Source organism: Ambystoma mexicanum, chromosome 5p (genome assembly GCF_040938575.1).
Source record: "Ambystoma mexicanum isolate Mex_15411 chromosome 5p, UKY_AmexF1_1, whole genome shotgun sequence".
NCBI lineage: Eukaryota > Metazoa > Chordata > Amphibia > Caudata > Ambystomatidae > Ambystoma > Ambystoma mexicanum.
Window position 1 is genome coordinate 793,108,637 of NC_090930.1, and position 23,210 is coordinate 793,131,846.

Consider the following 23,210-nt stretch of genomic DNA (forward strand, 5'->3'; position numbering starts at 1 on the left):
GCCAGCAGTCCCCCACCCATGTCCAACTCATGTCTCCCACCACCCCCACACCCCAGCAGTGCAGGGTCACCCTCCACCAGGCCCCCACTCATGTCTACCACCACCCCCACCCCCCAGCCACCAGGGTCACCCTCCACCAGGCCCCCACTCATGTCTCCCATCACCCCCACCCCCCAGCAGTGCAGGGTCACCCTCCACCAGGCCCCCACTCATGTCTCCCACCACCCCCACCCCCCAGCAGTGCAGGCTCAACCTCCACCAGGCCCCCACTCATGTCCCCCTGCACCCCCACCCGCCTGCCACCATGTGCAGCCCCCACCAGGTCCTCACAATCCCCAATCATGTGCGTAATGGTCAGCCTCCACAGCCAAAAAGACCTACCAAGTAACCCATTCACCCACATGGAAATGGAAATCACATGTTACACCCCCAATGTACATGAAGCAAATGAACCCATGTCCGTCACACACATATTTTCAAATTGAATGGGAAAACACACAACATGACATGCATGAAACCAATGAGATGAAACCACACAGTGAACAATGGAAAAAAAATGTATTGAAAAAAATACAAATGCCAAAGAATGAAAACTAACTACAATGTAAATGTGAAAAAATAAGCTGCATGTCCGCATAAAAACACAAAACTAGAAAATCAAATCAAAAAAATTATGTCCAAAGTGAAATGTAAAAACTCTCCATGCAACAAAGAACTATGTACAAAAATAACAAGGGTCCATCATCACAACTGAACTAAGGAAACCTCCTAAAAAACCTACCTAAATATCAACTATATACAAAAAGTGGAGCAGTGTCCGTCGACTCCAAATAATAATAAGAACGAAAGGAAACCTAAAACTAAAGAACTATATACAAAGGCGGCGGGCAAGTCCAGCGGCTCACTCTGTGGTGTTCCGGGCCAGGGCATCATCGAACTCCTGTTCGATGTCCCGGAGGCGGTCCAGTTCCATGGCCCCGAGGGTCCGCAGGGACGACGCCGTGTCCTCCTCCAACCCCCTGCGGATTGCCTCGAGGCACTCGGCCCGCCTCAGGGCCCTCCGCATGGAGTTCTCCGCCCTGACCATTGTGAGCCGCGCCTCTTCCGCCCGCCGCCGCTCCGCACCTATGGCGTGGCCCAACCGCTGCCACACGGAAGACACTCTCTGTCCTGGGTCCTCCTGCCCTCCGGCCGATGCCTGCCCCTCCGATGTCGAAGGCCCCGAGCCTTCATGGCTCCCACCATCTTGCTGCTGCTGCTGCTCTGCCTCTGCCCGTGCACTGCCTCCTGCTGCCTGCACATCCTCCGCCGGCTGGGGTGCACCTGTTGATGTGGCCACCCCTGCTGGACGTCCGACTCCCGACTGTGGCAGGGATGCCTCCTCCACCAGCCTGGCCGCACTGTCAGAGGCAGCTCCACAGGGCACCCAGGTGACTGATGGGTGGGAAGATGGCACAGAGGACGACTGGCGCGTAGGGGGTCCAGTTGAGGAGGGGGTCGGAACAAGCCCCATCAGACGGAGGAATCCGGTCTGGGTGACCTGTCCCAGCAGGCTGACGTGGTCAACGAGCCATTCGAGATGACGTGCAGTCTCTCCATGAAAAGACTGCAGGTCACCTCGCATGGCCCGTTGACGCAACGCCACACCAGCCAGGACAGGCTCAACCCGGACCTGGATAGCCACGTCCGCAGGCAGAGGAAGGCCAGTTGACGTCAGCTCATCCCCTGCCTGAAAACGGGTCTGGACGTAGGCATCCCTGCTGGTGCAAGATGATGCAGGGACAGGATCGGGGACAGGATTGCACACAGGCACCTCCGCGGCCGCCTGTGCTGCCTCCTGTCCCTGGTCCTGGACTGCACCACTAGCACCAGTGGGATCCCCACCTCCAGACCCCGTCTCTGGTGCTTGCACGGCCTCCTCCTCCACCAGACCCCCCACCAACCTGGATGACTCTGTGCCATCTTCCCCTGTTGGGCCCTGTGGGGTCCCAGCTGCCCCTTCTGCTGCCGAGGAGTCCAACTGCAACCTCCGCCTCTTGGACCTCCCCCCGGCAGCTGCGGCCTGGGACGCGGCACCGGACTCCTCACTCCCCGACGAGATGACAACACGGGAGGGGAGCCGGGCCTTGCGTCTCCGGCTGGCGGTCGGATCCCCGCCGCTGTGCTCCACAGCACCTTCTCCGCCCTCTTCATCAGTTGACGCTGCAGACAGGGAGAAACAAAACACAGGCATCAGGGCACTGTACAATGGACACATACACGCATGACAGTTGCACATGAGTGGCATTGGCAAACCTCAGACATGTCATCACAATCCCCAACACACATGTCATTGCAACTGGCACACATGAGCCATACCACAGCCATATCGCAACTGCCACCACCATCCCTACACATACAACAGCATCAGCAGCCAAAGGGGAGCCATACATCACATGCAACACAGGAAGTGCACCACACATGTACACACACCACCACACTTGCATGCATGTCTACACCTCTGCCAAGTGTCGCACTGTTCAGACGGGCATCCATGTCACATCTGCCAATCAGGCTTCCACATACCGCTGTCACATGCATCCATGTAGCATCACTGTTGCACCTTTGACAAATACACACACATGCACATGTACACAGTGCTCATACATGCAGCCGAAAACAACATACATGCCTGACATCACGGACATGTCTACTTACATACACATTCATCCAAACATGTGTGCACGCACAACTGCATTTGCCATGCAAGCCCACACACACAAGCACCATCCATGTCTCACACATTACAGCCCTCGCATGTGTCAGCCCCACGGCCCTGTACACCCCCACCCATACTCCACCCCATACAAACAGATGTGCAACCGGCACAATGGGGAAAGATCACCACACGCCCTGCTCACAACCAGGATGCATGTACACTCACCGCTCAACTCCAGACGGCTCTGCTTCTCTAGGACCTGGACGTGGAGCGCTGGGGATATGCGTTCCAGGACCCCCATCTGTTCTTCCGACAAGTGGCCCCGGCGCCCCTTGGCATCCGCTGCCTTCAAGAGGCGCCGGGCCTTGTTCAGGGTCCTGGACCTGAAGTCCTCCCAGCGCTTCCTGACATGTTGTAAGTCCCGGACTGCCACCCCCTCCGCGTTGATGGCAGTCACGATGTCAGTCCAGATCCGAGTCCGTCCTTCCTTGTCGGCGCGGGAACTTCCAAAGAGCGCATCATACTGCCCCAGGACTTGCTCCACCAGGACACCAACTTCGGTGGCACTGAAGCTGGTGCCCCTCTGCCTCTCTGGCCGGGGGTTGTCAGTGGTCACAGATGGTGTTAGCCCCGACATGACAACCCCAGAGGCAGGAGTGGGTGGGCAACTGGGTCCTGGGGCTGGGCTGTGGAGCGATGGAATTCCAGTCGGGAGTCTTCTGTTCCAGCAGGGGTGGTCACAGCAACAGCACCCCTGGCTGATGTGCAGGCAGCAAATGGCAGTGCACGTGGGCAGCAGGCAGTCAGGCAGCAGCAGATAGCAGGTGGGAGCGTGCTCGGGGCTCTGGGGGGCAGTAATTCGGCCTTCTGGGCAGGAGCGTGGTCTCCCGTGGGCTCACGCGTGGCCAGCTTGGTACGGAGTGAATTGGCACGTGAAAATCCTGCACGTCAGCGTGAAAACCGAGGAAAGGCCCTTAGCGCGTAAGTGCGTCAGCACGCATACGCGATTCCATTGGACCAAAGGCCCTCAGCGCGTAGGCGCGTCTGTGACGTGACCCGCACGGGTGTTTCCCACACAGCACGTGATGACAGAGCACACGTGGAAAGACTGCACGTCAGAGTCTCATTGCGTGTGATTGGTGGAAATGGCCGTACACCGGGATACAGGTGCGCTGACGTACTTGCGTGTGTAAGTGTCCGCGCACACCTCATATACACGTACATAGGCCAATCGCGTGTACACGCACTTTTGTCCAATTACACCCTCCACCAGGCTCGGGGCCTTCGACATCGGAGGGGCAGGCATCGGCCGGAGGGCAGGAGGACCCAGGACAGAGAGTGTCTTCCGTGTGGCAGCGGTTGGGCCACGCCATAGGTGCGGAGCGGCGGCGGGCGGAAGAGGCGCGGCTCACAATGGTCAGGGCGGAGAACTCCATGCGGAGGGCCCTGAGGCGGGCCGAGTGCCTCGAGGCAATCCGCAGGGGGTTGGAGGAGGACACGGAGAGTTTTGACATTTCACTTTGGACAAAATTTTTTGGATTAGATTTTCTAGTTTTGTGTTTTTATGCGGACATGCAGCTTCTTTTTTCACATTTACATTGTAGTTAGTTTTCTTTCTTTAGCATTCGTATTTTTTTCTAATACATTTTTTTTTACATTGTTCACTGTGTGGTTTCATCTCATTGGTTTCATGCATGTCATGTTGTGTGTTTTCCCATTCAATTGGAAAATATGTGTGTGACGGACATGGGTTCATTTGCTTCATGAACATTGGGGGTGTAACATGTGATTTCCATTTCCATGTGGGTGAATGGGTTACTTGGTAGGGCTTTTTGGCTGTGGAGGCTGACCATTACGCACATTGTGAGGACCTGGTGGTGGCTGCACATGGTGGCAGGGGGGTGGGGGTGGTGGGAGACATGAGTGGGGGCCTGGTGGAGGGTGCCCCTGCACTGCTGGGGGGTGGGGGTGGTGGGAGACATGAGTGGGGGCCTGGTGGAGGGTGCCCCTGGTGGCTGGGGGGTGGGGGTGGTGGGTGACATGAGTGGGGGCCTGGTGGAGGCTGCCCCTGCACTGCTGGGGGGTGGGGGTGGTGGGAGACATGAGTGGGGGCCTGGTGGAGGGTGACCCTGGTGGCTGGGGGGTGGGGGTGGTGGGAGACATGAGTGGGGGCCTGGTGGAGGGTGCCCCTGGTGGCGGGGGGGTGGGGGTGATAGGGGACATGAGTGGGGGCCTGGTGGAGGCTGCCCCTGCACTGCTGGGGGGTGGGGGTGGTGGGAGACATGAGTGGGGGCCTGGTGGAGGGTGACCCTGGTGGCTGGGGGGTGGGGGTGGTGGGAGACATGAGTGGGGGCCTGGTGGAGGCTGCCCCTGCACTGCTGGGGGGTGGGGGCGGTGGGAGACATGAGTGGGGGCCTGGTGGAGGGTGCCCCTGGTGGCGGGGGGGTGGGGGTGATAGGGGACATGAGTGGGGGCCTGGTGGAGGCTGCCCCTGCACTGCTGGGGGGTGGGGGTGGTGGGAGACATGAGTGGGGGCCTGGTGGAGGGTGACCCTGGTGGCTGGGGGGTGGGGGTGGTGGGAGACATGAGTGGGGGCCTGGTGGAGGGTGCCCCTGCACTGCTGGGGGGTGGGGGTGGTGGGAGACATGAGTGGGGGCCTGGTGGAGGGTGCCCCTGGTGGCTGGGGGGTGGGGGTGGTGGGAGACATGAGTGGGGGCCTGGTGGAGGCTGCCCCTGCACTGCTGGGGGGTGGGGGTGGTGGGAGACATGAGTGGGGGCCTGGTGGAGGCTGCCCCTGGTGGCGGGGGGGTGGGGGTGATAGGGGACATGAGTGGGGGCCTGGTGGAGGCTGCCCCTGCACTGCTGGGGGGTGGGGGTGGTGGGAGACATGAGTGGGGGCCTGGTGGAGGCTGCCCCTGGTGGCGGGGGGGTGGGGGTGATAGGGGACATGAGTGGGGGCCTGGTGGAGGCTGCCCCTGCACTGCTGGGGGGTGGGGGTGGTGGGAGACATGAGTGGGGGCCTGGTGGAGGCTGCCCCTGCACTGCTGGGGGGTGGGGGTGGTGGGAGACATGAGTGGGGGCCTGGTGGAGGCTGCCCCTGCACTGCTGGGGGGTGGGGGTGGTGGGAGACATGAGTGGGGGCCTGGTGGAGGCTGCCCCTGCACTGCTGGGGGGTGGGGGTGGTGGGAGACATGAGTGGGGGCCTGGTGGAGGGTGACCCTGGTGGCTGGGGGGTGGGGGTGGTGGGTGACATGAGTGGGGGCCTGGTGGAGGGTGCCCCTGCACTGCTGGGGGTTGGGGGTGGTGGGAGACATGAGTGGGGGCCTGGTGGAGGGTGACCCTGGTGGCTGGGGGGTGGGGGTGGTGGGAGACATGAGTGGGGGCCTGGTGGAGGGTGCCCCTGGTGGCGGGGGGGTGGGGGTGATAGGGGACATGAGTGGGGGCCTGGTGGAGGCTGCCCCTGCACTGCTGGGGGGTGGGGGTGGTGGGAGACATGAGTGGGGGCCTGGTGGAGGCTGCCCCTGCACTGCTGGGGGGTGGGGGTGGTGGGAGACATGAGTGGGGGCCTGGTGGAGGGTGCCCCTGGTGGCGGGGGTGTGGGGGTGATAGGGGACATGAGTGGGGGCCTGGTGGAGGCTGCCCCTGCACTGCTGGGGGGTGGGGGTGGTGGGAGACATGAGTGGGGGCCTGGTGGAGGCTGCCCCTGCACTGCTGGGGGGTGGGGGTGGTGGGAGACATGAGTGGGGGCCTGGTGGAGGGTGACCCTGGTGGCTGGGGGGTGGGGGTGGTGGGAGACATGAGTGGGGGCCTGGTGGAGGGTGCCCCTGCACTGCTGGGGGGTGGGGGTGGTGGGAGACATGAGTGGGGGCCTGGTGGAGGCTGCCCCTGCACTGCTGGGGGGTGGGGGTGGTGGGAGACATGAGTGGGGGCCTGGTGGAGGGTGCCCCTGGTGGCGGGGGGGTGGGGGTGATAGGGGACATGAGTGGGGGCCTGGTGGAGGCTGCCCCTGCACTGCTGGGGGGTGGGGGTGGTGGGAGACATGAGTGGGGGCCTGGTGGAGGCTGCCCCTGCACTGCTGGGGGGTGGGGGTGGTGGGAGACATGAGTGGGGGCCTGGTGGAGGGTGACCCTGGTGGCTGGGGGGTGGGGGTGGTGGGTGACATGATTAGGGGCCTGGTGGAGGGTGCCCCTGCACTGCTGGGGGGTGGGGGTGGTGGGAGACATGAGTGGGGGCCTGGTGGAGGGTGCCCCTGGTGGCTGGGGGGTGGGGGTGGTGGGAGACATGAGTGGGGGCCTGGTGGAGGCTGCCCCTGCACTGCTGGGGGGTGGGGGTGGTGGGAGACATGAGTGGGGGCCTGGTGGAGGGTGCCCCTGGTGGCGGGGGGATGGGGGTGATAGGGGACATGAGTGGGGGCCTGGTGGAGGCTGCCCCTGCACTGCTGGGGGGTGGGGGTGGTGGGAGACATGAGTGGGGGCCTGGTGGAGGCTGCCCCTGCACTGCTGGGGGGTGGGGGTGGTGGGAGACATGAGTGGGGGCCTGGTGGAGGGTGCCCCTGGTGGCGGGGGGGTGGGGGTGATAGGGGACATGAGTGGGGGCCTGGTGGAGGCTGCCCCTGCACTGCTGGGGGGTGGGGGTGGTGGGAGACATGAGTGGGGGCCTGGTGGAGGCTGCCCCTGCACTGCTGGGGGGTGGGGGTGGTGGGAGACATGAGTGGGGGCCTGGTGGAGGGTGCCCCTGGTGGCTGGGGGGTGGGGGTGGTGGGTGACATGAGTGGGGGCCTGGTGGAGGCTGCCCCTGCACTGCTGGGGGGTGGGGGTGGTGGGAGACATGAGTGGGGGCCTGGTGGAGGCTGCCCCTGCACTGCTGGGGGGTGGGGGTGGTGGGAGACATGAGTGGGGGCCTGGTGGAGGGTGCCCCTGGTGGCTGGGGGGTGGGGGTGGTGGGAGACATGAGTGGGGGCCTGGTGGAGGGTGACCCTGGTGGCTGGGGGGTGGGGGTGGTGGGAGACATGAGTGGGGGCCTGGTGGAGGGTGCCCCTGCACTGCTGGGGGGTGGGGGTGGTGGGAGACATGAGTGGGGGCCTGGTGGAGGGTGCCCCTGGTGGCTGGGGGGTGGGGGTGGTGGGTGACATGAGTGGGGGCCTGGTGGAGGCTGCCCCTGCACTGCTGGGGGGTGGGGGTGGTGGGAGACATGAGTGGGGGCCTGGTGGTGGAGGGTGCCCCTGGTGGCTGGGGGGTGGGGGTGGTGGGAGACATGAGTGGGGGCCTGGTGGAGGCTGCCCCTGCACTGCTGGGGGGTGGGGGTGGTGGGAGACATGAGTGGGGGCCTGGTGGAGGGTGCCCCTGGTGGCGGGGGGGTGGGGGTGATAGGGGACATGAGTGGGGGCCTGGTGGAGGCTGCCCCTGCACTGCTGGGGGGTGGGGGTGGTGGGAGACATGAGTGGGGGCCTGGTGGAGGCTGCCCCTGCACTGCTGGGGGGTGGGGGTGGTGGGAGACATGAGTGGGGGCCTGGTGGAGGGTGCCCCTGGTGGCGGGGGGGTGGGGGTGATAGGGGACATGAGTGGGGGCCTGGTGGAGGCTGCCCCTGCACTGCTGGGGGGTGGGGGTGGTGGGAGACATGAGTGGGGGCCTGGTGGAGGCTGCCCCTGCACTGCTGGGGGGTGGGGGTGGTGGGAGACATGAGTGGGGGCCTGGTGGAGGGTGACCCTGGTGGCTGGGGGGTGGGGGTGGTGGGAGACATGAGTGGGGGCCTGGTGGAGGGTGCCCCTGCACTGCTGGGGGGTGGGGGTGGTGGGAGACATGAGTGGGGGCCTGGTGGAGGCTGCCCCTGCACTGCTGGGGGGTGGGGGTGGTGGGAGACATGAGTGGGGGCCTGGTGGAGGCTGCCCCTGCACTGCTGGGGGGTGGGGGTGGTGGGAGACATGAGTGGGGGCCTGGTGGAGGGTGACCCTGGTGGCTGGGGGGTGGGGGTGGTGGGTGACATGAGTGGGGGCCTGGTGGAGGGTGCCCCTGCACTGCTGGGCGGTGGGGGTGGTGGGAGACATGAGTGGGGGCCTGGTGGAGGGTGCCCCTGGTGGCTGGGGGGTGGGGGTGGTGGGAGACATGAGTGGGGGCCTGGTGGAGGCTGCCCCTGCACTGCTGGGGGGTGGGGGTGGTGGGAGACATGAGTGGGGGCCTGGTGGAGGGTGCCCCTGGTGGCGGGGGGGTGGGGGTGATAGGGGACATGAGTGGGGGCCTGGTGGAGGCTGCCCCTGCACTGCTGGGGGGTGGGGGTGGTGGGAGACATGAGTGGGGACCTGGTGGAGGCTGCCCCTGCACTGCTGGGGGGTGGGGGTGGTGGGAGACATGAGTGGGGGCCTGGTGGAGGGTGCCCCTGGTGGCGGGGGGGTGGGGGTGATAGGGGACATGAGTGGGGGCCTGGTGGAGGCTGCCCCTGCACTGCTGGGGGGTGGGGGTGGTGGGAGACATGAGTTGGGGCCTGGTGGAGGCTGCCCCTGCACTGCTGGGGGGTGGGGGTGGTGGGAGACATGAGTGGGGGCCTGGTGGAGGGTGACCCTGGTGGCTGGGGGGTGGGGGTGGTGGGAGACATGAGTGGGGGCCTGGTGGAGGGTGCCCCTGCACTGCTGGGGGGTGGGGGTGGTGGGAGACATGAGTGGGGGCCTGGTGGAGGGTGCCCCTGGTGGCTGGGGGGTGGGGGTGGTGGGTGACATGAGTGGGGGCCTGGTGGAGGCTGCCCCTGCACTGCTGGGGGGTGGGGGTGGTGGGAGACATGAGTGGGGGCCTGGTGGAGGGTGCCCCTGGTGGCGGGGGGGTGGGGGTGATAGGGGACATGAGTGGGGGCCTGGTGGAGGCTGCCCCTGCACTGCTGGGGGGTGGGGGTGGTGGGAGACATGAGTGGGGGCCTGGTGGAGGGTGACCCTGGTGGCTGGGGGGTGGGGGCGGTGGGTGACATGAGTGGGGGCCTGGTGGAGGCTGCCCCTGCACTGCTGGGGGGTGGGGGTGCAGGGGGACATGAGCAGGTGTGCAGGGTAGTCCCCTGTTTTGTGGGCTGCCTGCAGGGGCTGTGGAGGGTGAACAGGGAACACCTGTGAGGACCCACCCAGCCTAATTGCGTGTGATAATTCCCGCACACACCTGTAATACACGTACCAAGCCAAATCGCGTGTGATAATTCCCACGCACCCCTGTAATACACGTACCTGGCCAAATCGCATGTGAAAATTCCCGCGCACCCCTGTAATACACGTACCCAGCCGAATCGCGTGTAGAACTTCCCGTGTACCCCTGTAATACACGTACCCAGCCAAATCGCGTGTGATAATTCCCACATACCCCTGTAATACACGTACCCTGGCCAATCGCGTGTAGAACTTCCCACGCACCCCTGTAATACACGTACCAAGCCAAATCGCGTGTGATAATTCCCACGCACCCCTGTAATACACGTACCTGGCCAAATCGCATGTGAAAATTCCCGCGCACCCCTGTAATACACGTACCCAGCCGAATCGCGTGTAGAACTTCCCGTGTACCCCTGTAATACACGTACCCAGCCAAATCGCGTGTGATAATTCCCACATACCCCTGTAATACACGTACCCTGGCCAATCGCGTGTAGAACTTCCCACGCACCCCTGTAATACACCTACCCAGCCAAATCGCGTGTGATAATTCCCGCGCACCCCTGGAATACACGTACCCAGCCAAATCGCGTGTGATAATTCCTGCGCACCCCTGGAATACACGTACCCAGCCAAATCGCGTGTGATAATTCCCGCGCACCCCTGGAATACACGTACCCAGCCAAATCGCGTGTGATAATTCCCGCGCACCCCTGGAATACACGTACCCAGCCAAATCGCGTGTGATAATTCCCGCGCACCCCTGTAATATACGTACCCAGCCAAATCGCGTGTGATAATTCCTGCGTACCCCTGTGATACACGTGCCCTGGCTAATCGCGTGTAAAACTTCACGCGTACCCCTGATATGCACGTTACCCGCTTTGCGTTCCTTGTTTGGCAGCCCTGTGGACTGGTCCAGGGTTAGCGCTGCCCTTTGCGATGATTTAGCGATTTTGATGGCTTTTCCTTGCGCGAGGGCGTTCTTGGGGGCGTTACTGGCGCTGCTGCAGGGTCGCTGCGATACTCTGCGCCACGGCTGGTTTGGGAGCCTGAAATCCATGAATACGCTGTGCGCGGAAATCGGTTTTAGCGCACGTGCCTGGCGCAGTCAATCGCACGCGGACACTCTGCGCCAGCCGCTTGCGACACTTTTCTGCGAAATTCTATGAATTACCCTGAAAATCTCTTTGGCAATCATTATGGCAACCTCCCTCTTTTTGACCCTGGAAGAGGCAAAATGATGCCTGCGAAAGGCTCTATACTTCATACGAAACACATCTGCGGGGAGCAGATGAGTCTCCTGGACCATGGCTCTGGCTATCTCCAATGTCTGGAGCCTCCTTTGCACCAATCTCCTCTTAATAGGGGAGTTCAAATATTGCACGTTGAGGGACGCTACCCTAAACAGGTCGGTACCAATCATCAAGATCAGTAAAAACCAACCCCACCTCCATGGCTAGCATTTGCCCCACCTGCAACCTCCAAGCACTCAACAATTGGAACATTTAAACAAAACTTTAGAACCCCCAACCAACGCAAACCACAAACCCACCATCCCAACTGACCACCCTCTCCTAAATGAAATAACCCACCATTGCCTCAGGGATGTATAGAGGCATGGGACAGGGTTATTCCTGGATGGGACCCATTCAACCGGGGCCTAATGCCCCCACATCTTAAGTGAGTCATAGCTCCCCACCGACTTATCAGATTGATCAATAGAAAATCTTAAGACTGGACAGTTCTGTGAGGTGAAGCCATACCCGATGACCTTGCTCTGAGGTCACCCGTTTCCCCATTCAAGTTGTTGGCAACTGCTCCGAGGACGAACCCCCTCTCGGGGTGGTATTTCGCCTCTGATTCCGTGATTTGGCCATAGTCTGCTTCGGTCAGGCTGAAGACAGCCCCCCTTCTCCAGCCTGCTCAAAGGCCAGGGTTGAACAAGAGGGTGGATTCATAATGGTCATAGCATCCTGCTGGAAGAGATTGTTCACCACTCCCCCTCCAGTGTGAAGTTCAATCCGAATGGGAACTTTATATTATTTTATATTCTTGCTCCTCAGCAATTGTGTGAACTCCCGAAGGGAACGTCTTTTAGCCAGGGTGGAGGGGGCTAAGTCCTGCAGTAACATGATCTTGGAGCCCTTGAACTCAAGGCCTCTGCGGGTGCGGGCTGAATTCATTAAATCCTCCTTGACTCTGTAAAAGTAAATTCTGGTCAGGACATCAGGAGGCCAATTGTTCCTGATCTGTGCCAAAGAATGCACCTTGTGAGTCCAGTCCAATTCCAACTCCCTCCCCACTGGCCACTGGAGAAGATACCTAAGTAATGCTCTGACATAGGAACCAAGTCAGAATCTGGGATCTGCACCGGGATCGCCCAAAGCATGATGTTGCTCCTTCTGGATCGATTCTCTTGGTCTTCATGCTGGACCTGCAGGTGTTCATTTGCGTATTCAAGCTCCTCCACCCTGCCCGTTAACTACCTCAGGCCATAAGAATACTCGCAGATGCCAGTCTCAAGTTTCTCGATGCAGTCCTCAGCGGCTCCAACTCATTTGTCAATCTCCAACACTTTTTCAGTGAGTTTAGCTACTACACCCTGGATTTTATTATGTCAGTGAGTATTTGTCACAGGACTGCCAGATCCCGCTCTAGATCCAATGGGCTAACTGCATGTACCTGCGCTTCTGTCAGCATCTTGCAAGACCTGACCCTCTCTTGCATATGCAGGAGTGCCAGAACATTGTTCCCTTTGGCACCTTTGGGAGTCTTTCCAGCCATATTTGATAATCATGCCAAATGAGCTTCCCCAGCTTTGGTCTAGCTGAAAAACAAGTTACCACTCAGCAACCCTCAAGATCCAGGGCACCATGGCCTCCTACTGAACCGCCAAGATCTGCAAAACTCCCTTTGGACGTGCAAATTCAAGGCCTCCGTCCAGTTCAAAGTCCTGCAGGCTCACGCTCAAGTATGGCAGCACGCCACTTTTAGACCTGAGTATGGTGGCTCGCCGCTCCCTGTGCTGGTTCTGCAAGGTACAGCAAGGGTACCCACCTGCTGCCCCAAGCCTCCCTTTGCTCTTGCGCTCACTGTGCCGCCGCAGGCACCGACCACAGAAGGATGGTCGCCTTGCTTGCACCTCAATGTGGAGTTCTGCCTTGCCCTATGTCCAATGTCCAATGGCTCATCAGGACACCGGATGGGGACTCGATGGAGGCTCTGGTCTGCGACCGCCGTCACCCAGCAGCCAGTCCAACGGGTCACCTAGTGTGAGAGACCAAACCGCTCCTCTGATGCAGAAGAGGAATAGCTAATGGCTAGCAAGTCCAACGGGGGTGCAGCGCACCACAGCCTTTGCCTTCTTTACATGCACTAGCCACCATTTTGGGTCGATGACCTGCATGTCACTCACATACCTGGCGGTCAGGCTACACCTGAACCGCCCTGGCTCATTGATCCATCTGCAGCTTTCATCAGTAATGAAGAGTATGCAAATATATGAGCTAACATTTTACAACATTGGGAATGACACTCATATCGTTTATAAAATTACTGATCAGGAAAATTCCATTGCTACCCTCAGCAACTGACTCACAGAAGTAAGGAAATGGATGACAGCTAAGAACCTACAACTTAACCGAGGCAAAACAGAAATAGTGATAATCTCACCCCACTCTACCCCTAACACACCTCTAGTATTGCACCTGGAAATAGGTCAGTGCCCTAGAACATCCAAAGTTATCCAGAATCTTGGCGTATTATAGTTAATGGACTCCCGCTGGAACACCAAGTAAACACAATAGTGAAACAGTGCTTCTTCCATCTACGCTCAATCAGATGGATCATGCCTGCTCTCACTTTGTCACATAGAATGCTGGCCGTCATATGTCTGGTTCTCTCAAGTATTGAATATGCAAACAGCATATATCTTGATTTTCAGGACTACCTCACAAAAAAACTACAACAGATCCAAAACACAGAAGCTGGACTTTTAGTCAGACACAAGAGGAGGGGACAACCAGCTCTTATGGTGTTGCATTGGATGCTGATGAAAAAAATCGATTTCAGGGCCGTCTGCGTTGCCCACAGAACACTCCAAGGTCAAAGAGCAGGATTTATCCATAACAAAATCTGACACTATGCCAAAATAAAGACTGAAGATTCAGATGATGTGCTAATGGAAATCAGAAGATTCTGCAGAGTCACAGAGGCTCCACCTTTTCCACAATGGTGGGTAAACTTTGGAATACACTAATAATAAGGACGATCCACTCAAGTCCAATTGAAATTCAGGTATAATCAAAAACTGGGCTTTTCAATGCATAATCAAACGAAAACAGACGACACTTAAGAAACAGTGGAAACAGCAATTCTCAATTGACCAACTCACATGGATAGACACACTCAGGGGGAACCCCAAACTGGCTCTATAGCATTTGGTTGCACATACACTCATGGCACTCAGATAACTATACCATTGATCAGTATATGACACCACCTTTGTGCATTGCTAAAATTCAGAAAACATTCCAATTTATTCCCCAAAATCGAAATACAACACCAGCCCACTATAACTAAAACAACAAAACCAGCAGGTCCCCCATGAGCTTTCACATTTTATGGAAATCCTTCTGAAACAATCACTACCGTATTGCCTAATTCTCCATTGCCTCACCTTACTTAAAACATGTAAACTCAAACTAGACAACCTACACACACCTTAAAGACACCCGCTGCCCAGATCCCAAACAGCAGTAATCTACAGCTCTGACACCAACTGACATACCCAGCCCCTGGGCAATGCACATCCACATCTCTGGGCACAAAGCCTTTAGTGCTCCCAACAGATCACAGCTAGAAATCAAACAGAGCTGAGGGTACATAATGCTTCATCAACTAAAAAGCCACCATTTTACTTTTTCCTCACCTCCTCATTAATCAAACCCCACTCTTTTTCAAATCCTCCAGTGCTCCAGGAGACCACGAAAATGTTAGCAGTGCAATGGTGCGAATTCGTGCACATTATGAAATTCCTAATAACATGACATAACAAGCTTGAATTGACAAAAAATAGCAGCTTTTAGTACAATGGCTAGAGGTGGGAATTATGCAACAAGGAATTAACTAGCCAGCATAGTCAATGATGAGAGCTCAAGGTAGTCATAGTCCAAAACATCTGGAGAGCCATAATATTCATAATCCTGACTTAGACGGCATCTAATGGAAGCAGATATTCAGCGCTCTGCTCCAACAAACCTGACCCTCGTCAAAGGGTCCTTGAACAAGCAACATTATAGCAAACACGCTTGGTCTGTTGGTTCTGATTTTGCCTCTACTTTCACACCCCCACCAAAGCAGCAAGCTTCCTGATCGCCCTTAAATGTGCAAGAGAAGTTCAAAATGCTCAGTAAACTTCCATATAATTTAATTATTTTTTTTATTTTTTTATTAAAGTGTATTTGGTTACATAAACTTATTAACACTGTATAACAATAAAAATCCAATAAAAAGAAAAACCTTTTGTATCATTACTTCAGTTAATATCACACAAACAATTCATAAATACCACAACTATTTTGTATTTCCAGATCATAAATACAGTTTAAAACATCTTGATTAAAAGACAAAACCCACTTCTTCATCATATCTAAAATGCAGCACAATCAATATTGCTTCTCAAATATTACTCCTCAATTTTGAGTATTTTTTCTATTTCTTTCCAAATGTAAAACATGGTGTAATTTGGCACCATGCTTGAACCAGAAAAGAGGAAGGCCCAGGTTTGGTCCATTTGCACATTTTTCAATGTGAAGCAGATGTTATAATAACTCTACTTGAGGCTATCACTGTTTGGTAACAAGTCAGTATATGTCTTGCTGTCTCAACTTCACTATTACACAATCGACAGATGCGTTCGGAATAAGGTATCTTGTGCCAAGCACCTAATCTGAAAAAAGAAGGAAATAAACCCAGCCTTAATAACATTATAAACCGTCTGACTTTTCCATTTCTAACAAATATAATATAATCAAATGGTTTATGCATAGGAAAGGCCTGTTGAACATAAAGATTGTATGATGATTTAGCAGAGAGTTATGTAGTGTTGTTGTATCTGTCCCAAGCTCTTGGCTTTCCTTTAATTTTTTTTTGCTGCTATAGCCAAATTATCACAAGCTTTTATATTATAATCGGTATTGTCAAGAAAAGTTTGAACCTCCTTAATGCACATTTTTAATGAACTCCTAGCACTATTCATCCTAACAAATTCAGCATAATTACCATACATTGAGTTCAGTTTGTTTTCCCCAAATCGCAATCTCAAGTATAGTAAAGCACTATTTATTCTTTTCAGCATAAATAGAGAGAGGAGGCCTAATTTGCATCGGATCACTTCAATAGGGGTACATGTAGGTAACCCAATTGCCCTACAGCATAGTTTCCCTTCCAAAGGCTTCAACCACTCTATATCCTTATCTGTGAAGATTTCCAGACCATAGAGATAGTACTGGTGTTATACATTTTCAATAAATCTTCTACTCAGCAACCTCTCCTATGTATCACATAGGTTTTTATAGCATTACATTTCTGTTGGATTTTGTTAGTAATGGATCTTCCAATCTTTACTCCCCACGTTGCATTGGAGAAGGGTATTCCTAGGTAAACATAAAATTGTCCACTGTTTCTATAGTTTCCTCCTCCAACTTCCAAACAAAATTATTTTTCCTTGGCTTGTCTCTTTGGAAGATCATAATTTGTGTTTTCTTATAGTTAATCTCTAAGCCATTCTCCTTTGAGTATTTTTGTAAAGCAATGAGTGATCGTTGTAGACCAATCAATGTTTGGTCTATTATGACAGTATCGGCTGCAAGTCAACCACGCTACATGTTGTAAGCCCACCCGAGGAGGACAATTTTTGCACTGCACTGATGCTTCTTGCAAAACCACTATGTATACATTATACAGAAGAGGGGCCAAAACACATCCCTGCTTCAGCCCATGGTTTGTAGGGATATGTTTATTAAGGCGGCCTTCCTGATTTAAAGGTAGTCTTACTGTCCTATTTGTTTATAGCTCTTTTAAAAAGTGTAGTAAGGTGGTATGAAGTCCCCAAATCATCTCCAGTTTGTGCAACAGGCATGCTCTATTCACTGTATCAAATGTGGCTTTGTAGTCAACAAAGCACACATATAATGTCTGTCCTGTATTTTCCCTGGTTTCTCTTATTAGGCATGTCAGAGTCCAAAGGTTACAAAGAGTCCCAAAACCATATAAAAATCCAGTTTGCTGACTTTTAAATAATTTTTGGTTTTGGATCCACTGGTTAATTTGTCTCATAATTATTTGGGCAAACAGTTTTGAACTAGTATCCACCATAGCAAGTAACCAATAGTTGGGAGGTCTATCCCTAAGACTCTTCTTGTATATCGGGATAAGAATCGACTTCTTCCAACTATTCAGTGCTTGCCCTGTAAAAAATATGGACATGAATAGTTTGTACAGAATGTTAGCCCACAAAATTGGATCTTCTTTTATAACAATATTCGGTATCCCATCCAGGCCTGGATCTTTTGAGGGTTTTACTTTCTTTATTAGTTGTTCTAAATCTTCAACCGTGCATTCAAAAATATTGTTCTCTTTATTCATATAACTTACATTGGTAGTGTTTTCTGGTACAATATTTATATTATAAAGATGGATACATGTCTAACCCACATTGCCTCCACAATAGGATTCATTTCCTTCTTGTTGTCTGAAGAGTCGACCCATGTATTATACAAGTATCAGAATTTGCGGGTATCCTTTTCCCGCAAAATTTGAAATATATTAGTCTACTGAGAACTAGGCATGGATGCCTTGTGCTCTCTAATTGCATTTTTAAATTGAGTTCTCAACTTTGTAAGTACCTCCTTCTCAATATCTTGATTCATTTGTAGATTCTTGATCTGTTTCATCTCTTTTTTATAGAGTTTTATTTTATTAGCAATGACCACATCAAAAGGGTACCTTGACTTCATTGTTTTCGAGTGAAAGCTCTTAGTCTCATTAGTCGTGGCATTTCTATATTCCACCGTGATTATAACCCTAATACTTCCGGTATCTGTGGTTTTCATTTCTTTCATTTTCATGTATATTCACCTGCCAGATGTCAATTAAAGATTCCTATATTTACAGCTGTCCAAGATATTCTATTTACAGCCCTATTTACTCTACTTAGTCCTTATAGTCTAGTTTATTTCATGTTACATATTGTAAATCTATTTTAGTGATTACATGATCACTACTATCTGTTGGGGTAAGAGTGAACTCTATAACATTTTTGAATATCACTCTTGGAACAAGAGAATAGTCTAACCAATAATATGAATGGCCATTAGACCAGGTGTAGGGTGCAATATCTCCATTGTCCTTTAACTTATGCATTTGAAATAATCATTGAGTGGTCGTGAAGTTGCTCCAGCGACTACAATATTCCAGGTATTGATCTTCATTAGAACATTTTCCCTTTTACATCATGCTGATTTACTTCAATGTCTTCCAGTGCAACAGGGGGGCATCTCTGATGATTCAAATCTCCCATAATAATAAAGAGGCCATCTCTGTTTCACTGGAGCCATTTATCTATGGGTTCTTCTAAGATCTCTATAATTTCTACTGTAGAAGTATCACATGGAGGGTTGTATACATTTGTCAGCATTATTTCTTCAGCACCACTACAAGCTTCTATCTTTACTGTTGCAGGGAAAGGTGTAAGGGCTAGTAGTATATTCGATTTTAAGTCCTTTCTATCCTGCCATTAACAGGTCCTGATATGGCCTGCCAAGAATATTATGCTTGGCCACTCTTTGTATAATGTGGAACCCGTCTATGGCCACATCTTGCATCAACCAAGTTTATTGCAGAGCAAAAAGATCCACCTCTAATAAAAGTTTAAGCCCCTCATTGTTTGCCAAAAATGAATTGTATCCTCTAGTGTTGCAGGAAAGAATACGCATATTAGATGGATGTCAAGCAACACCTTCCAAATCCTCTTCTCAATAGTCAAAATCATTCTTATTAGTATAGTTACTTCCGCCTATATTCCTAGCTCCCATAATCGTTTTAACTAGCTTTTCTATATCTGTCTAAATATATGTAGGCTCCTCATCCTTCTTTTTACTTTTCTGTGTTTTCTTTCTAGGAACAGGTGGATCTATACAGTTGGTGTTTTCATAACTCAACTCTAAGAAACACAGTGTATGATGCATAATCAATTCCAATTATCAGCGAGACAAAATGAACACAGGCCTAATTTACATCTGTTACACAGACTGGAATTTCTACCAGTGTTATGTTACTTGTGATGACTTTTAGCTGCAAATGTTGGTGCAGTAGCGTAGAACGGATTCATCTGTTGGAAAGGAACAGCCTGGAGATTAAGAGTGCATTGAGTATCTGGTGGACAGTGTCCCGCGACCCCCCTGGACCCTGTGTATTAAAAGCCACATATAGGGTTTTTTTGGATACTGGAGACCCCGTATATACGATTGAAAAAGATCTTTTCTCAAGTGGAGCAGAGTTGAGGCATCCTTTCCACGGGCAAAAAGGCACAATGATAAATACGCCTGCAAATTAACGGCAGTGATCTGCTGGATTTATTTCCAGCATCTACACTACCCCTGACACGGTTTTGGTTAGCGAGTCTTATCCCAGAAGACATCACTTTCAGTCACATTGGGAACCATGAATTGTGGCTCCTAGATCCTGCCGAAGGTCGGATAAACAGCAGACCCAATGGGGTCCTAACTCGACCGAAACATATGTAGATCCGAGAGAAAACAACTTTAGTTATTCTCTGAACTATAGATGGACACTTATATGTAGAAGAACCGTACTGACATTGATGGGATAGTTTTTTTTGTTCTTGTGTGATGACTTTGTGTTTTCACATTGTTTGTTGAAATAGTTGAGATATTGAAGGTATGTGTGAAAGTATGAGAGAATAGAGACTGATGCTAAGAAATGTATGATGTATAAATATGTTTGAAACAAATAACATTGAACTAATTTTTCTATACGAAAGAAAAATGTGTCTGATATGAAATTATAAAATGTGTATTTTTTGAAAATATTCTCTCTAGCCTCATTTGTGCCTAGGTCCATTGTTTATTTTTGATATATACGTTTACCTGGAGGACCTATGGTACTTACAGGTAACCTTCTATTTAACCTGTGAGGAGAATTTAAATTGGTGCCTGATATTTTCCAAAGGCGATAGTGGGTACCATGATGTTTCACTGTGTGTTTCTAGGAAAAGGTGGCTCTTCATGTGGAATCGCAGAGACCTTGTTCAGGTTATAAGGTGGGCAGTGATGTCTTGAGGTTGATGGTAGAAAGCAAGGCCTGGATGTTGAGCTGCTTGAAATTCTTGGTGAGAAGCAGGAATACCATCTTGGTCATGTTTCATCTTCCAAGACTGGGTGCAGGTGACACAGACCTTCAGGCAGTGGGTGTCTTTGATGAATGTAATGTTCAGATACAGTTGAGAATCATGTTCATATTAGTGGATGTGAATGATGTGGCATGCAAAGAGGGAGGGGTCAAAGGGTCTTTAAAAACTATAGTTTTTCCAGAAGCAGTAACCTGATAATTTAAGATACTTGGGATTATCTCGCCTCCAACTTGGAAACTCTGCCACCTAACGTGTCTGGAAAAATGCAATGACAATAAGATCTATTACCAAAAAGTAATTTGGCAATTTGTTCCTAGCAATTTGTTAATTGAAGCTGTATGTCATAGATTAATACCCTGTTGGGTTTTTTATAATTTTGAAAAAAAGTGGCAAAAGGTTACAAGAACAGTGCTTGACAAAATAAATAATTGATAAATAAATCGATAATTGATAATAATTTAGCAACTGTTTTCCATGCCATCAAAAACCAGCCATTGCTAGTTTGTTGGTGAATTGCAATGTTTCACTGTATCCGTGCCCTAGCTAATCGAACACTCTTAATTCAGTCCCCAGCTTTGCCCACCTGTTTTATTTAATCCTGTTGCCCCTAGTGCAGTTGTACACACACACACACACACAAACACACACGCCCTTTCATTGTCTTTTTGGGCAGAGTTACTTAGGTGCTAGTACTGCATATAGTGCACTGGGCTGGATGAGTATTATTTTTGGAGCATAATTTGAAGCAAAATAAGACCCTCCCTTTATTGGGTCAAGATCTGGAGTTTCCCAGCCATTCTTAAGTACAAAGAGGCTTTGCTCGATGTTGTCAGATCACCAGGAGCTATGTCCTTGCCCTGGATATGAGGAATAAAGGAAATGACCAGGCACCTCAGGTACAAATATATCTGGAGTAATACCTCTCTGATCAAAACTTCTAGGGATTTTGAAAATAGCCCTTGACAAGCTGTCCTTGGAAACCTGAAGGGGGATCTGTGTGGGTGGAGGACTTACTAGCTACCATTTCATTAACAAGGGCATGACCGGTGCAGGGCAGACCACCAACAACCAAACCAGTAAAAACAATCCTCTGAGGAAAAAGGCTAGGTGCACCTCTTGCAAGGATAACAAAGTGTTTTTTCAAACAAAAAAATACTTGTCAGTAGAGGCAATCAAACCCGACTGCCACAGAGCACACTGGTTAGTTTGAATGAAGCAACATATTCTAAAGGGCAATATCATCACTTATGAAGCAGACAGTACATTATACTCATTCCCCACATAAATTGGCCATCCCCTATGTATATACCACCCGCTCCGTATAGGACGTTGGATGATAGGGTATAGTTGTAAACAGGCCTGCAACATTGACAATGGAGGATTCATCTACCCGGCTTCTACCTACTGTCTGGGCTCGGAATGGATATTGGAAACTGTATTTGTACTGGGTGCCAGAATACGCGATTACTGTTACTGTGTTCTGGGCTTTCATAGGCCTCAAACTTAACATGGCAGCGCTTCAGTATTTTCTACTGTGGGACGGGGCTGATTATAACGTGTTTCATTCATGCCACTTACTACTATATTGCCTAATCCTACAGGTACTCCCCCTCCCATGGAGTCCCTTGGGGTACTTACCTCACTACACCCTTACCCCGCACACCACCCTTTTGTCACCTTTTGCTCACCTCCTCCCCCTACAGCCGGGTTTCTTCGCTTCATTGTGATCTTAATATATTTTCATCAACCTGAATCGTTTTGGGGGGCAGGGAAGTTGGACCTGCATCCCAACATAGGCTTCGAGCTCTCTCTAGACACAATTGAGAGATTCCATGTAAAGGCCTTGCCTATTAAGCTCTGCTTAGGCTACTTTTTCGGTATTTTTTACCTATTGCTAAATAGATGCTATAAGTGTTTGCTATCTTTCTTCTTCTGAATTTAGGAGGGCAAAGTTCACTTCTTGTTCCTCTGCCTGCTGAATGTGTTGGTGATAAACATTTGGCTCTGCAGCGATTTTGCTTATATAAAGACATCATTTGGAAATATTCGCACATTTCACACCATTGAAAATGCAAAATAAAGAACTGTCATATTTCAATTTCAGAGCTTATTCGCTAAGAAAATGTAAGGAGAATATTATTGATTTGATGCGCCAAATGGTTGTACATATAGTGATCATTTTCAATGTTTCCAAAGAAATTTACAAGCTAATAAAATGTATTAAAATTGTAACCGGCGTTCTACAGTTGAATTAATAAAGAAAGAATTCCTAGTGTGTCACTTGATGGCAGTTGATTGGTTCAGGGTGGCCCAAAGCTTCCCTCTGCCTACCTGTAAACCTGGTCTGCCATTAATGTATTAATTGTTTTAACCTGCCTGCCCTCCAGTGGCCCTGTCTGCTTTGTCCTATCAGGCCACCATGGAAATAGAAAAGGGCTCTGCATTTTCTGCTGGAGCTTGAGGTTCTCGTCCCTTGGCCATCTAAGGCTAGTATTTTCTTTTCCTTTGTGAAAGTTGATAGCAAGCCAATTGTGTAGCATCTGCTTCCAGCAACCAGACCTGTTGCCTTGCTATTAAAAGATTTCTTGATCATGAGGGTGGTATGTATGGGTAAAGATATCGTGCTTCTGTTTTTATTGCTAATTTATAACACGTTTAATACCAGCGAGTGGTTTCTTATCGCAGGATTGGGATTCGAACGCGTGTTGCACCGAGTTGTCTTGCTTCCAAGACATGTTGCCCCTGAGCTATCCTTGTTCCATTTGCAAAAATAGTAAATGGGATTGAAAGAGTGTGAACCAGAGACAGAACACAGGGAGGAAATTAAAGAGCAAAAAGAGATGAAGTAACACTAACAGAGCCACACATTGGTAGGTGAGACAGGTAGAGAGACATATAGTAGAGTACCTGTCAGATTCAGAGAGAGGCACAGAAAGTGAAAAGAAAGGGAAAGAAG